Genomic DNA, 16,557 nt, shown 5'->3' on the forward strand with positions numbered 1-16,557 from the left:
AGTCCTCTTCGAACAGTGGCCCAAACACGGGTGTGGCCTTGGCAGCCAAAGACGCATCCTGACCGGCAGTCTCCCTTGTGCCCTCAACTCAGCCCTTGGGGGCGACCACTGCCATGCTGTGGGTTGGGCACCTGGAGCCTCCTGGGACCGAATCCTAACCCTAACCGTACCCCGAACCGGGACCCTCCACCACAACCTAAGCCAGCCTCGAACCCTAACCCTGCTATGGAGCCGCCTTCTGGCATGGGCCCTCACTTCAGCCCTCGAGGGCGATCACGAGACTGGAGTCGATTCAGCCCTGGCGACGTCCTTGGCCCAAACCCTATCCCTAGCTAAGGCTCCATCCCCATGGGGACCCCATGCCAATGTCTGACAACACTACGCCCCTAGGGTCCAGAAGCGGTGCAGGATGACTCGGCATGGAAGCTGCAAGCTGACCATGTCGTTTCCAGGCCCGTCTGCTGCTGACCGAGAGTATTCCGGAGGCCTCCTCGAACAGGGGCCGATCGACGTCTGTGTCCTTGGCAGCCAAAGACGGATCCTGAACGGCACCGTCCCTTGTGCCCTCAACTCAGCCCTTCGGGAAGACCCCTGGCCTGCTGTGGGTTCGGCGCCTGGAGCCTCCTGGGACCTAACCCTAACCCTAACCCCACACCGAACGGGGACCCTCCACTGAAACCTAAGCCGGCCTCGACCCCTAACCCTGCACTTGAGCCGCCTTGCTGCATGGACCCTCACTTCAGCCCTCGAGGGAGATCACGATACCGGAGTCGCTTCGGCCCTGGCGACGTCCCTGGACCGAACCCTAACCCAAGCTAAGGCTCTCTCCCCAAGAGGACCCTATGCCAACGTCTGACAACACCACGCGCCTCGGGTCCGGAAGAGGTGCAGGTGACTCGGCATGGAACCTGGAAGCTCACCATGTCATTTCCCAGGCCTGGCTGCAGCTGCGGAAAGGATTGCAGGGGCCTCCTCGAACAGTGGCCCAAACACGTGTGTGGCCTTGGCAGCCAAAGACGGATCCTGACCGGCAGCCTCCCTTGTGCCCTCAACTCATCCCTTGGGGGCGACCACTGCCATACTGTGGGTTGGGCGCCTGGAGCCTCCTGGGACCTAACCCTAACCCTAACCGTACCCCGAACCGGGAACCTCCACCACAACCTAAGCCTGCCTCGAACCCTAACCCTGCTATGGAGCCGCCTTCTGGCATGGGCCCTCATTTCTGCCCTAAAGGGAGATCACGAGACTGGATTCAATTCAGCCCTGGCGACGTCCCTGGACCAAACCCTAACCCTAGCTAAGGCTCCCTCCCCATGGGGACCCCATGCCAAAGTCTGGCAACACCACACGCCTGGGGTCCAGAAGCGGTGCAGGCTGACTCGGCATGGAAGCAGCAAGCTCACCATGTTGTTTCCAGGCCCGTCTGCAGCTGACCGAGAGGATTCCGGAGGCCTCCTCGAACAGGGACCGATCGACGTCTGTGGCCATGGCAGCCAAAGTCGGATCCTGACCGGCACCGTCCCTTGTGCCCTCAACTCAGCCTTTCGGGAAGACCACTGCCCTGCTGTGGGTTCGGCGCCTGGAGCCTCCTGGGACCTAACCCTAACCCTAACCCCACACCGAACGGGGACCCTCCACTGAAACCTAAGCCGGCCTCGACCCCTAACCCTGCACTTGAGCCGTCTTGCTGCATGGGCCCTCACTTCAGCCCTCGAGGGAGATCACGATACCGGAGTCGCTTCGGCCCTGGCGACGTCCCTGGACCGAACCCTAACCCTAGCTAAGGCTCTCTCCCCAAGAGGACCCTATGCCAACGTCTGACAACACCACGCGCCTCGGGTCTGGAAAAGGTGCAGGCTGACTCGGCATGGAACCTGGAAGCTCACCATGCCGTTTCCCAGGCCCGTCTGCAGCTGACCGAGAGGATTCCGGAGGCCTCCTTCAACAGGGGCCGATCGACGTCTGTGGATTTGGCAGCCAAAGACGGATCCTGACCAGCAGCCTCCCTTGTGCCCTCAACTCAGCCCTTGGGGGCGACCACTGCCATGCTGTGGGTTGGGCGCCTGGAGCCTCCTGGGACCTAACCCTAACCCTAAACGTACCCCGAACCGGGACCCTCCACCACAACCTAAGCCTGCCTCGAACACTAACCCTGCTATGGAGCCGCCTTGCTGCATGGGCCCTCACTTCAGCCCTCGAGGGAGATCACGAGACTGGAGTCGATTCAGCCCTGGACCAAACCCTAACCCTGGCTAACCCTGGACCAATCCCTAACCCTAGCTAAGGCGACGTCCCTGGACCAAACCCTAACCCTAGCTAAGGCACCCTCCCCATGGGGATCCCATGCAAAAGTCTGACAACACCACGCGCCTGGGGTCCAGAAGCCGTGCAGGCTGACTCGGCATGGAAGCTGCAAGCTCACCATGTCGTTTCCAGGCCCGTCTGCAGCTGACCGAGAGCATTCCGGAGGCCTCCTCGAACAGTGGCCGATCGACGTCTGTGGCCTTGGCAGCCAAATATGGATCCTGCCCGGCAGCCTCCCTTGTGCCCTCAACTCAGCCCTTGTAGGCGACCACTGCCATGCTGTGGGTTGGGCTCCTGGCGCCTCCTGGGACCTAACCCTAACCCTAACCGTACCCCGAACCGGGAACCTCCACCACAACCTAAGCCTGCCTCGATCCCTAACTCTGCTATGGAGCCGCCTTCTGGCATGGGCCCTCACTTCAGCCCTCGAGGGAGATCACGAGACTGGAGACGATTCAGCCCTGGCGACGTCCCTGGACCAAACCCTAACCCTAGCTAAGTCACCCTCCCCATGGGGACCCCATGCCAAAGTCTGACAACAACACGCGCCTGGGGTCCAGAAGCGGTGCAGGCTGACTCGGCATGGAAGCTGCAAGCTCACCATGTCGTTTCCCAGGCCCGGCTGCAGCTTCCGAGATGATTGCGGAGGCCTCCACGAACAGGGGCCCAAACACGTGTGTGGCCTTGGCAGCCAAAGACGGATCCTGACCGGCAGCCTCCCTTGTACCCTCAACTCAGCCCTTGGGGGCGACCACTCCCATACTGTGAGTTGGGCGCCTGGAGACTCCTGGGACCTAACCCTAACCCTAACCGTACGCCGAACCGGGACCCTCCACCACAAACTAAGCCTGCCTCGAACCCTAACCCTGCTATGGAGCCGCCTTCTGGCATGGGCCCTCACTTCAGCCCTCGAGGGAGATCACGAGACTGGAGTCGATTCAGCCCTGGCGACCTCCCTGGACCAAACCCTAACCCTAGCTAAGGCTCCCTCCCCATGGGGACCCCATGCCAAAGTCTGACAACACCACGCGCCTGGGGTCCAGAAGCGGTGCAGGCTGACTCGGCATGGAAGCTGCAAGCTCACCATGTCGTTTCCAGGCCCGTCTGCAGCTGACCGAGAGGATTCCGGAGGCCTCCTCGAACAGGGGCTGATCGACGTCTGTGGCCTTGGCAGCCAAAGACGGATTCTGACCGGCAGCCTCCCTTGTGCCCTCAACTCAGCCCTTCGGGAAGACCACTGCCCTGCTGTGGGTTCGGCGCCTGGAGTCTCCTGGGGCCTAACCCTAACCCTAACCCCACACCGAACGGGGACCCTCCACCGAAACCTAAGCCGGCCTCGACCCCTAACCCTGCACTTGAGCCGCCTTGCTGCATGGGCCCTCACTTCCGCCCTCGAGTGAGATCACGACACCGGAGTCCCTTCGGCCCTGGCGACGTCCCTGAACCGAACCCTAACCCTAGCTAAGGCTCTCTCCCCAAGAGGACCCAATGCCAACGCCTGAAAACCCCACGCGCCTGGGGTCCGGAAGAGGTGCAGGCTGACTCGGCATGGAACCTGGAAGCTCACCATGTCGTTTCCCAGGCCCGGCTGCAGCTGCCGAGAGGATTTCGGAGGCCTCCTCGACCAGGGGCCCAAACACGTGTGTGGCCTTGGCAGCCAAAGACGGATCCTGACCGGCAGCCTCCCTTGTACCCTCAACTCATCCCTTGGGGGCGACCACTGCCATGCTGTGGGTTGGGCGCCTGGAGCCTCCTGGGACCTAACCCTAACCCTAACCGTACCCCGAACCGGGAACCTCCACCACAACCTAAGCCTGCCTCGAACCCTAACCCTGCTATGGAGCCGCCTTCTGGCATGGGCCCTCACTTCAGCCCTCGAGGGAGATCACGAGACTGGAGACGATTCAGCCTTGGCGACGTCCCTGGACCAAACCCTAACCCTAGCTAAGGCACCCTCCCCATGGGGACCCCATGCCAATGTCTGACAACACCACTCGCCTGGGTTCCAGAAGCGGTGCAGGCTGACTCGGCATGGAAGCTGCAAGCTCACCATGTCGTTTCCCGGGCCCGGCTGCAGCTGCCGAGATGATTGTGGAGGCCTCCACGAACAGAGGCCCAAACACGTGTGTAGCCTTGGCAGCCAAAGACGGATCCTGACCGGCAGCCTCCCTTGTGCCCTCAACTCATCCCTTGGGGGTGACCACTGCCATGCTGTGGTTTGGGCGCCTGGAGCCTCCTGGGACCTAACCCTAACCCTAACCGTACCCCGAACCGGGACCCTCCACCACAACCTAGGCCTGCCTCGACCCTAACCCTGCTATGGAGCCGCCTTGCTGCATGGGCTCTCACTTCAGCCCTTGAGGGAGATCACGAGACTGGAGTCGATTCAGCCCTGGCGACGTCCCTGGACCAAACCCCAACCCTAGCTAAGGCTCCCTCCCCATGGGCACCCCATGCCAAAGTCTGACAACACCACGCGTCTGGGGTCCAGAAGCAGTGCAGGGTGACTCGGCATGGAAGCTGCAAGCTCACCATGTTGTTTCCAGGCCGCTCTGCAGCTGACCGAGAGGATTCCGGAGGCCTCCTCGAACAGTGGCCCAAACACGGGTGTGGCCTTGGCAGCCAAAGACGGATCCTGACCGGCAGCCTCCCTTGTGCCCTCAACTCAGCCCTTGGGGGCGACCACTGCCCTGCTGTGGGTTGGGCGCCTGGAGCCTCCTGGGACCTAACCCTAACCCTAACCGTACCACGAACCGGGACCTTCCACCACAACCTAAGCCTGCCTGGAATCCCAACCCTGCTATGGAGCCGCCTTCTGGCATGGGCCCTCACTTCAGCCCTCGAGGGAGATCACGAGACTGGAGTCGATTCAGCCCTGGGGACGTCCCTGGACCAAACCCTAACCCTAGCTAAGGCTCCCTCCCCTTGGGGACCCCATGCCAAAGTCTGACAGCACCACGCGCCTGGAGTCCAGAAACGGTGCAGGCTGACTCGGCATGGAAGCTGCAAGCTCACCATGTCGTTTCCAGGCCCGTCTACAGCTGACCGAGAGGATTCCGGAGTCCTCTTCGAACAGTGGCCCAAACACGGGTGTGGCCTTGGCAGCCAAAGACGCATCCTGACCGGCAGTCTCCCTTGTGCCCTCAACTCAGCCCTTGGGGGCGACCACTGCCATGCTGTGGGTTGGGCACCTGGAGCCTCCTGGGACCGAATCCTAACCCTAACCGTACCCCGAAACGGGACCCTCCACCACAACCTAAGCCAGCCTCGAACCCTAATCCTGCTATGGAGCCGCCTTCTGGCATGGGCCCTCACTTCAGCCCTCGAGGGAGATCACGAGACTGGAGTCGATTCAGCCCTGGCGACGTCCTTCGCCCAAACCCTATCCCTAGCTAAGGCTCCATCCCCATGGGGACCCCATGCCAATGTCTGACAACACTACGCGCCTAGGGTCCAGAAGCGGTGCAGGATGACTCGGCATGGAAGCTGCAAGCTGACCATGTCGTTTCCAGGCCCGTCTGCTGCTGACCGAGAGTATTCCGGAGGCCTCCTCGAACAGGGGCCGATCGACGTCTGTGTCCTTGGCAGCCAAAGACGGATCCTGAACGGCACCGTCCCTTGTGCCCTCAACTCAGCCCTTCGGGAAGACCACTGGCCTGCTGTGGGTTCGGCGCCTGGAGCCTCCTGGGACCTAACCCTAACCCTAACCCCACACCGAACGGGGACCCTCCACTGAAACCTAAGCCGGCCTCGACCCCTAACCCTGCACTTGAGCCGCCTTGCTGCATGGACCCTCACTTCAGCCCTCGAGGGAGATCACGATACCGGAGTCGCTTCGGCCCTGGCGACGTCCCTGGACCGAACCCTAACCCTAGCTAAGGCTCTCTCCCCAAGAGGACCCTATGCCAACGTGTGACAACACCACGCGCCTCGGGTCCGGAAGAGGTGCAGGTGACTCGGCATGGAACCTGGAAGCTCACCATGTCATTTCCCAGGCCTGGCTGCAGCTGCGGAAAGGATTGCGGAGGCCTCCTCGAACAGTGGCCCAAACACGTGTGTGGCCTTGGCAGCCAAAGACGGATCCTGACCGGCAGCCTCCCTTGTACCCTCAACTCATCCCTTGGGGGCGACCACTGCCATGCTGTGGGTTGGGCGCCTGGAGCCTCCTGGGACCTAACCCTAACCCTAACCGTACCCCGAACCGGGAACCTCCACCACAACCTAAGCCTGCCTCGAATCCCAACGCTGCTATGGAGCCGCCTTCTGGCATGGGCCCTCACTTCAGCCCTCGAGGGAGATCACGAGACTGGAGTCGATTCAGCCCTGGGGACGTCCCTGGACCAAACCCTAACCCTAGCTAAGGCTCCCTCCCCTTGGGGACCCCATGCCAAAGTCAGACAGCACCACGCGCCTGGAGTCCAGAAGCGGTGCAGGCTGACTCGGCATGGAAGCTGCAAGCTCACCATGTCGTTTCCAGGCCCGTCTGCAGCTGACCGAGAGGATTCCGGAGTCCTCTTCGAACAGTGGCCCAAACACGGGTGTGGCCTTGGCAGCCAAAGACGCATCCTGACCGGCAGTCTCCCTTGTGCCCTCAACTCAGCCCTTGGGGGCGACCACTGCCATGCTGTGGGTTGGGCACCTGGAGCCTCCTGGGACCGAATCCTAACCCTAACCGTACCCCGAACCGGGACCCTCCACCACAACCTAAGCCAGCCTCGAACCCTAACCCTGCTATGGAGCCGCCTTCTGGCATGGGCCCTCACTTCAGCCCTCGAGGGAGATCACGAGACTGGAGTCGATTCAGCCCTGGCGACGTCCTTGGCCCAAACCCTATCCCTAGCTAAGGCTCCATCCCCATGGGGACCCCATGCCAATGTCTGACAACACTACGTGCCTAGGGTCCAGAAGCAGTGCAGGATGACTCGGCATGGAAGCTGCAAGCTGACCATGTCGTTTCCAGGCCCGTCTGCTGCTGACCGAGAGTATTCCGGAGGCCTCCTCGAACAGGGGCCGATCGACGTCTGTGTCCTTGGCAGCCAAAGACGGATCCTGAACGGCACCGTCCCTTGTGCCCTCAACTCAGCCCTTCGGGAAGACCCCTGGCCTGCTGTGGGTTCGGCGCCTGGAGCCTCCTGGGACCTAACCCTAACCCTAACCCCACACCGAACGGGGACCCTCCACTGAAACCTAAGCCGGCCTCGACCCCTAACCCTGCACTTGAGCCGCCTTGCTGCATGGACCCTCACTTCAGCCCTCGAGGGAGATCACGATACCGGAGTCGCTTCGGCCCTGGCGACGTCCCTGGACCGAACCCTAACCCTAGCTAAGGCTCTCTCCCCAAGAGGACCCTATGCCAACGTCTGACAACACCACGCGCCTCGGGTCCGGAAGAGGTGCAGGTGACTCGGCATGGAACCTGGAAGCTCACCATGTCATTTCCCAGGCCTGGCTGCAGCTGCGGAAAGGATTGCGGAGGCCTCCTCGAACAGTGGCCCAAACACGTGTGTGGCCTTGGCAGCCAAAGACGGATCCTGACCGGCAGCCTCCCTTGTGCCCTCAACTCATCCCTTGGGGGCGACCACTGCCATACTGTGGGTTGGATGCCTGGAGCCTCCTGGGACCTAACCCTAACCCTAACCGTACCCCGAACCGGGAACCTCCACCACAACCTAAGCCTGCAACGAACCCTAACCCTGCTATGGAGCCGCCTTCTGGCATGGGCCCTCATTTCTGCCCTAAAGGGAGATCACGAGACTGGATTCAATTCAGCCCTGGCGACGTCCCTGGACCAAACCCTAACCCTAGCTAAGGCTCCCTCCCCATGGGGACCCCATGCCAAAGTCTGGCAACACCACACGCCTGGGGTCCAGAAGCGGTGCAGGCTGACTCGGCATGGAAGCAGCAAGCTCACCATGTTGTTTCCAGGCCCGTCTGCAGCTGACCGAGAGGATTCCGGAGGCCTCCTCGAACAGGGACCGATCGACGTCTGTGGCCATGGCAGCCAAAGTCGGATCCTGACCGGCACCGTCCCTTGTGCCCTCAACTCAGCCTTTCGGGAAGACCACTGCCCTGCTGTGGGTTCGGCGCCTGGAGCCTCCTGGGACCTAACCCTAACCCTAACCCCACACCGAACGGGGACCCTCCACTGAAACCTAAGCCGGCCTCGACCCCTAACCCTGCACTTGAGCCGTCTTGCTGCATGGGCCCTCACTTCAGCCCTCGAGGGAGATCACGATACCGGAGTCGCTTCGGCCCTGGCGACGTCCCTGGACCGAACCCTAACCCTAGCTAAGGCTCTCTCCCCAAGAGGACCCTATGCCAACGTCTGACAACACCACGCGCCTCGGGTCTGGAAAAGGTGCAGGCTGACTTGGCATGGAACCTGGAAGCTCACCATGCCGTTTCCCAGGCCCGTCTGCAGCTGACCGAGAGGATTCCGGAGGCCTCCTTCAACAGGGGCCGATCGACGTCTGTGGATTTGGCAGCCAAAGACGGATCCTGACCAGCAGCCTCCCTTGTGCCCTCAACTCAGCCCTTGGGGGCGACCACTGCCATGCTGTGGGTTGGGCGCCTGGAGCCTCCTGGGACCTAACCCTAACCCTAAACGTACCCCGAACCGGGACCCTCCACCACAACCTAAGCCTGCCTCGAACCCTAACCCTGCTATGGAGCCGCCTTGCTGCATGGGCCCTCACTTCAGCCCTCGAGGGAGATCACGAGACTGGAGTCGATTCAGCCCTGGACCAAACCCTAACCCTGGCTAACCCTGGACCAAACCCTAACCCTAGCTAAGGCGACGTCCCTGGACCAAACCCTAACCCTAGCTAAGGCACCCTCCCCATGGGGATCCCATGCAAAAGTCTGACAACACCACGCGCCTGGGGTCCAGAAGCCGTGCAGGCTGACTCGGCATGGAAGCTGCAAGCTCACCATGTCGTTTCCAGGCCCGTCTGCAGCTGACCGAGGGCATTCCGGAGGCCTCCTCGAACAGTGGCCGATCGACGTCTGTGGCCTTGGCAGCCAAATATGGATCCTGCCCGGCAGCCTCCCTTGTGCCCTCAACTCAGCCCTTATAGGCGACCACTGCCATGCTGTGGGTTGGGCTCCTGGCGCCTCCTGGGACCTAACCCTAACCCTAACCGTACCCCGAACCGGGAACCTCCACCACAACCTAAGCCTGCCTCGATCCCTAACTCTGCTATGGAGCCGCCTTCTGGCATGGGCCCTCACTTCAGCCCTCGAGGGAGATCACGAGACTGGAGACGATTCAGCCCTGGCGACGTCCCTGGACCAAACCCTAACCCTAGCTAAGTCACCCTCCCCATGGGGACCCCATGCCAAAGTCTGACAACAACACGCGCCTGGGGTCCAGAAGCGGTGCAGGCTGACTCGGCATGGAAGCTGCAAGCTCACCATGTCGTTTCCCAGGCCCGGCTGCAGCTTCCGAGATGATTGCGGAGGCCTCCACGAACAGGGGCCCAAACACGTGTGTGGCCTTGGCAGCCAAAGACGGATCCTGACCGGCAGCCTCCCTTGTACCCTCAACTCAGCCCTTGGGGGCGACCACTCCCATACTGTGAGTTGGGCGCCTGGAGACTCCTGGGACCTAACCCTAACCCTAACCGTACGCCGAACCGGGACCCTCCACCACAAACTAAGCCTGCCTCGAACCCTAACCCTGCTATGGAGCCGCCTTCTGGCATGGGCCCTCACTTCAGCCCTCGAGGGAGATCACGAGACTGGAGTCGATTCAGCCCTGGCGACATCCCTGGACCAAACCCTAACCCTAGCTAAGGCTCCCTCCCCATGGGGACCCCATGCCAAAGTCTGACAACACCACGCGCCTGGGGTCCAGAAGCGGTGCAGGCTGACTCGGCATGGAAGCTGCAAGCTCACCATGTCGTTTCCAGGCCCGTCTGCAGCTGACCGAGAGGATTCCGGAGGCCTCCTCGAACAGGGGCTGATCGACGTCTGTGGCCTTGGCAGCCAAAGACGGATTCTGACCGGCAGCCTCCCTTGTGCCCTCAACTCAGCCCTTCGGGAAGACCACTGCCCTGCTGTGGGTTCGGCGCCTGGAGTCTCCTGGGGCCTAACACTAACCCTAACCGTACCACGAACCGGGACCTTCCACCACAACCTAAGCCTGCCTCGAATCCCAACCCTGCTATGGAGCCGCCTTCTGGCATGGGCCCTCACTTCAGCCCTCGAGGGAGATCACGAGACTGGAGTCGATTCAGCCCTGGGGACGTCCCTGGACCAAACCCTAACCCTAGCTAAGGCTCCCTCCCCTTGGGGACCCCATGCCAAAGTCTGACAGCACCACGCGCCTGGAGTCCAGAAGCGGTGCAGGCTGACTCGGCATGGAAGCTGCAAGCTCACCATGTCGTTTCCAGGCCCGTCTGCAGCTGACCGAGAGCATTCCGGAGTCCTCTTCGAACAGTGGCCCAAACACGGGTGTGGCCTTGGCAGCCAAAGACACATCCTGACCGGCAGTCTCCCTTGTGCCCTCAACTCAGCCCTTGGGGGCGACCACTGCCATGCTGTGGGTTGGGCACCTGGAGCCTCCTGGGACCGAATCCTAACCCTAACCGTACCCCGAACCGGGACCCTCCACCACAACCTAAGCCAGCCTCGAACCCTAACCCTGCTATGGAGCCGCCTTCTGGCATGGGCCCTCACTTCAGCCCTCGAGGGAGATCACGAGACTGGAGTCGATTCAGCCCTGGCGACGTCCTTGGCCCAAACCCTATCCCTAGCTAAGGCTCCATCCCCATGGGGACCCCATGCCAATGTCTGACAACACTACGCGCCTAGGGTCCAGAAGCGGTGCAGGATGACTCGGCATGGAAGCTGCAAGCTGACCATGTCGTTTCCAGGCCCGTCTGCTGCTGACCGAGAGTATTCCGGAGGCCTCCTCGAACAGGGGCCGATCGACGTCTGTGTCCTTGGCAGCCAAAGACGGATCCTGAACGGCACCGTCCCTTGTGCCCTCAACTCAGCCCTTCGGGAAGACCACTGGCCTGCTGTGGGTTCGGCGCCTGGAGCCTCCTGGGACCTAACCCTAACCCTAACCCCACACCGAACGGGGACCCTCCACTGAAACCTAAGCCGGCCTCGACCCCTAACCCTGCACTTGAGCCGCCTTGCTGCATGGACCCTCACTTCAGCCCTCGAGGGAGATCACGATACCGGAGTCGCTTCGGCCCTGGCGACGTCCCTGGACCGAACCCTAACCCTAGCTAAGGCTCTCTCCCCAAGAGGACCCTATGCCAACGTGTGACAACACCACGCGCCTCGGGTCCGGAAGAGGTGCAGGTGACTCGGCATGGAACCTGGAAGCTCACCATGTCATTTCCCAGGCCTGGCTGCAGCTGCGGAAAGGATTGCGGGGGCCTCCTCGAACAGTGGCCCAAACACGTGTGTGGCCTTGGCAGCCAAAGACGGATCCTGACCGGCAGCCTCCCTTGTGCCCTCAACTCATCCCTTGGGGGCGACCACTGCCATGCTGTGGGTTGGGCGCCTGGAGCCTCCTGGGACCTAACCCTAACCCTAACCGTACCCCGAACCGGGAACCTCCACCACAACCTAAGCCTGCCTCGAATCCCAACCCTGCTATGGAGCCGCCTTCTGGCATGGGCCCTCACTTCAGCCCTCGAGGGAGATCACGAGACTGGAGACGATTCAGCCTTGGCGACGTCCCTGGACCAAACCCTAACCCTAGCTAAGGCACCCTCCCCATGGGGACCCCATGCCAAAGTCTGACAGCACCACGCGCCTGGAGTTCAGAAGCGGTGCAGGCTGACTCGGCATGGAAGCTGCAAGCTCACCATGTCGTTTCCAGGCCCGTCTGCAGCTGACCGAGAGGATTCCGGAGTCCTCTTCGAACAGTGGCCCAAACACGGGTGTGGCCTTGGCAGCCAAAGACGCATCCTGACCGGCAGTCTCCCTTGTGCCCTCAACTCAGCCCTTGGGGGCGACCACTGCCATGCTGTGGGTTGGGCACCTGGAGCCTCCTGGGACCGAATCCTAACCCTAACCGTACCCCGAACCGGGACCCTCCACCACAACCTAAGCCAGCCTCGAACCCTAACCCTGCTATGGAGCCGCCTTCTGGCATGGGCCCTCACTTCAGCCCTCGAGGGAGATCACGAGACTGGAGTCGATTCAGCCCTGGCGACGTCCTTGGCCCAAACCCTATCCCTAGCTAAGGCTCCATCCCCATGGGGACCCCATGCCAATGTCTGACAACACTACGCGCCTAGGGTCCAGAAGCGGTGCAGGATGACTCGGCATGGAAGCTGCAAGCTGACCATGTCGTTTCCAGGCCCGTCTGCTGCTGACCGAGAGTATTCCGGAGGCCTCCTCGAACAGGGGCCGATCGACGTCTGTGTCCTTGGCAGCCAAAGACGGATCCTGAACGGCACCGTCCCTTGTGCCCTCAACTCAGCCCTTCGGGAAGACCACTGGCCTGCTGTGGGTTCGGCGCCTGGAGCCTCCTGGGACCTAACCCTAACCCTAACCCAACACCGAACGGGGACCCTCCACTGAAACCTAAGCCGGCCTCGACCCCTAACCCTGCACTTGAGCCCCCTTGCTGCATGGACCCTCACTTCAGCCCTCGAGGGAGATCACAATACCGGAGTCGCTTCGGCCCTGGCGACGTCCCTGGACCGAACCCTAACCCTAGCTAAGGCTCTCTCCCCAAGAGGACCCTATGCCAACGTGTGACAACACCACGCGCCTCGGGTCCGGAAGAGGTGCAGGTGACTCGGCATGGAACCTGGAAGCTCACCATGTCATTTCCCAGGCCTGGCTGCAGCTGCGGAAAGGATTGCGGAGGCCTCCTCGAACAGTGGCCCAAACACGTGTGTGGCCTTGGCAGCCAAAGACGGATCCTGACCGGCAGCCTCCCTTGTGCCCTCAACTCATCCCTTGGGGGCGACCACTGCCATGCTGTGGGTTGGGCGCCTGGAGCCTCCTGGGACCTAACCCTAACCCTAACCGTACCCCGAAACGGGAACCTCCACCACAACCTAAGCCTGCCTCGAATCCCAACCCTGCTATGGAGCCGCCTTCTGGCATGGGCCCTCACTTCAGCTCTCGAGGGAGATCACGAGACTGGAGTCGATTCAGCCCTGGGGACGTCCCTGGACCAAACCCTAAGCCTAGCTAAGGCTCCCTCCCCTTGGGGACCCCATGCCAAAGTCAGACAGCACCACGCGCCTGGAGTCCAGAAGCGGTGCAGGCTGACTCGGCATGGAAGCTGCAAGCTCACCATGTCGTTTCCAGGCCCGTCTGCAGCTGACCGAGAGGATTCCGGAGTCCTCTTCGAACAGTGGCCCAAACACGGGTGTGGCCTTGGCAGCCAAAGACGCATCCTGACCGGCAGTCTCCCTTGTGCCCTCAACTCAGCCCTTGGGGGCGACCACTGCCATGCTGTGGGTTGGGCACCTGGAGCCTCCTGGGACCGAATCCTAACCCTAACCGTACCCCGAACCGGGACCCTCCACCACAACCTAAGCCAGCCTCGAACCCTAACCCTGGTATGGAGCCGCCTTCTGGCATGGGCCCTCACTTCAGCCCTCGAGGGAAATCACAAGACTGGAGTCGATTCAGCCCTGGCGACGTCCTTGGCCCAAACCCTATCCCTAGCTAAGGCTCCATCCCCATGGGGACCCCATGCCAATGTCTGACAACACTACGCGCCTAGGGTCCAGAAGCGGTGCAGGATGACTCGGCATGGAAGCTGCAAGCTGACCATGTCGTTTCCAGGCCCGTCTGCTGCTGACCGAGAGTATTCCGGAGGCCTCCTCGAACAGGGGCCGATCGACGTCTGTGTCCTTGGCAGCCAAAGACGGATCCTGAACGGCACCGTCCCTTGTGCCCTCAACTCAGCCCTTCGGGAAGACCACTGGCCTGCTGTGGGTTCGGCGCCTGGAGCCTCCTGGGACCTAACCCTAACCCTAACCCCACACCGAACGGGGACCCTCCACTGAAACCTAAGCCGGCCTCGACCCCTAACCCTGCACTTGAGCCGCCTTGCTGCATGGACCCTCACTTCAGCCCTCGAGGGAGATCACGATACCGGAGTCGCTTCGGCCCTGGCGACGTCCCTGGACCGAACCCTAACCCTAGCTAAGGCTCTCTCCCCAAGAGGACCCTATGGCAACGTCTGACAACACCACGCGCCTCGGGTCCGGAAGAGGTGCAGGTGACTCGGCATGGAACCTGGAAGCTCACCATGTCATTTCCCAGGCCTGGCTGCAGCTGCGGAAAGGATTGCGGAGGCCTCCTCGAACAGTGGCCCAAACACGTGTGTGGCCTTGGCAGCCAAAGACGGATCCTGACCGGCAGCCTCCCTTGTGCCCTCAACTCATCCCTTAGGGGCGACAACTGCCATACTGTGGGTTGGGCGCCTGGAGCCTCCTGGGACCTAACCCTAACCCTAACCATACCCCGAACCGGGAACCTCCACCACAACCTAAGCCTGCCTCGAACCCTAACCCTGCTATGGAGCCGCCTTCTGGCATGGGCCCTCATTTCTGCCCTAAAGGGAGATCACGAGACTGGATTCAATTCAGCCCTGGCGACGTCCCTGGACCAAACCCTAACCCTAGCTAAGGCTCCCTCCCCATGGGGACCCCATGCCAAAGTCTGGCAACACCACACGCCTGGGGTCCAGAAGCGGTGCAGGCTGACTCGGCATGGAAGCTGCAAGCTCACCATGTTGTTTCCAGGCCCGTCTGCAGCTGACCGAGGGGATTCCGGAGGCCTCCTCGAACAGGGACCGATCGACGTCTGTGGCCATGGCAGCCAAAGTCGGATCCTGACCGGCACCGTCCCTTGTGCCCTCAACTCAGCCTTTCGGGAAGACCACTGCCCTGCTGTGGGTTCGGCGCCTGGAGCCTCCTGGGACCTAACCCTAACCCTAACCCCACACCGAACGGGGACCCTCCACTGAAACCTAAGCCGGCCTCGACCCCTAACCCTGCACTTGAGCCGTCTTGCTGCATGGGCCCTCACTTCAGCCCTCGAGGGAGATCACGATACCGGAGTCGCTTCGGCCCTGGCGACGTCCCTGGACCGAACCCTAACCCTAGCTAAGGCTCTCTCCCCAAGAGGACCCTATGCCAACGTGTGACAACACCACGTGCCTCGGGTCTGGAAAAGGTGCAGGCTGACTCGGCATGGAACCTGGAAGCTCACCATGCCGTTTCCCAGGCCCGTCTGCAGCTGACCGAGAGGATTCCGGAGGCCTCCTTCAACAGGGACCGATCGACGTCTGTGGATTTGGCAGCCAAAGACGGATCCTGACCAGCAGCCTCCCTTGTGCCCTCAACTCAGCCCTTGGGGGCGACCACTGCCATGCTGTGGGTTGGGCACCTGGAGCCTCCTGGGACCTAACCCTAACCCTAAACGTACCCCGAACCGGGACCCTCCACCACAACCTAAGCCTGCCTCGAACCCTAACCCTGCTATGGAGCCGCCTTGCTGCATGGGCCCTCACTTCAGCCCTCGAGGGAGATCACGAGACTGGAGTCGATTCAGCCCTGGACCAAACCCTAACCCTGGCTAACCCTGGACCAAACCCTAACCCTAGCTAAGGCGACATCCCTGGACCAAACCCTAACCCTAGCTAAGGCACCCTCCCCATGGGGATCCCATGCAAAAGTCTGACAACACCACGCGCCTGGGGTCCAGAAGCCGTGCAGGCTGACTCGGCATGGAAGCTGCAAGCTCACCATGTCGTTTCCAGGCCCGTCTGCAGCTGACCGAGAGCATTCCGGAGGCCTCCTCGAACAGTGGCCGATCGACGTCTGTGGCCTTGGCAGCCAAATATGGATCCTGCCCGGCAGCCTCCCTTGTGCCCTCAACTCAGCCCTTGTAGGCGACCACTGCCATGCTGTGGGTTGGGCTCCTGGCGCCTCCTGGGACCTAACCCTAACCCTAACCGTACCCCGAAACGGGAACCTCCACCACAACCTAAGCCTGCCTCGATCCCTAACTCTGCTATGGAGCCGCCTTCTGGCATGGGCCCTCACTTCAGCCCTCGAGGGAGATCACGAGACTGGAGACGATTCAGCCCTGGCGACGTCCCTGGACCAAACCCTAACCCTAGCTAAGTCACCCTCCCCAAGGGGACCCCATGCCAAAGTCTGACAACACCACGCGCCTGGGTTCCGGAAGAGGTGCAGGCTGACTCGGCATGGAAGCTGCAAGCTCACCATGTCGTTTCCCAGGCCCGGCTGCAGC

Source organism: Neofelis nebulosa, chromosome 6, assembly GCF_028018385.1.
Source record: "Neofelis nebulosa isolate mNeoNeb1 chromosome 6, mNeoNeb1.pri, whole genome shotgun sequence".
Taxonomy (NCBI): domain Eukaryota; kingdom Metazoa; phylum Chordata; class Mammalia; order Carnivora; family Felidae; genus Neofelis; species Neofelis nebulosa.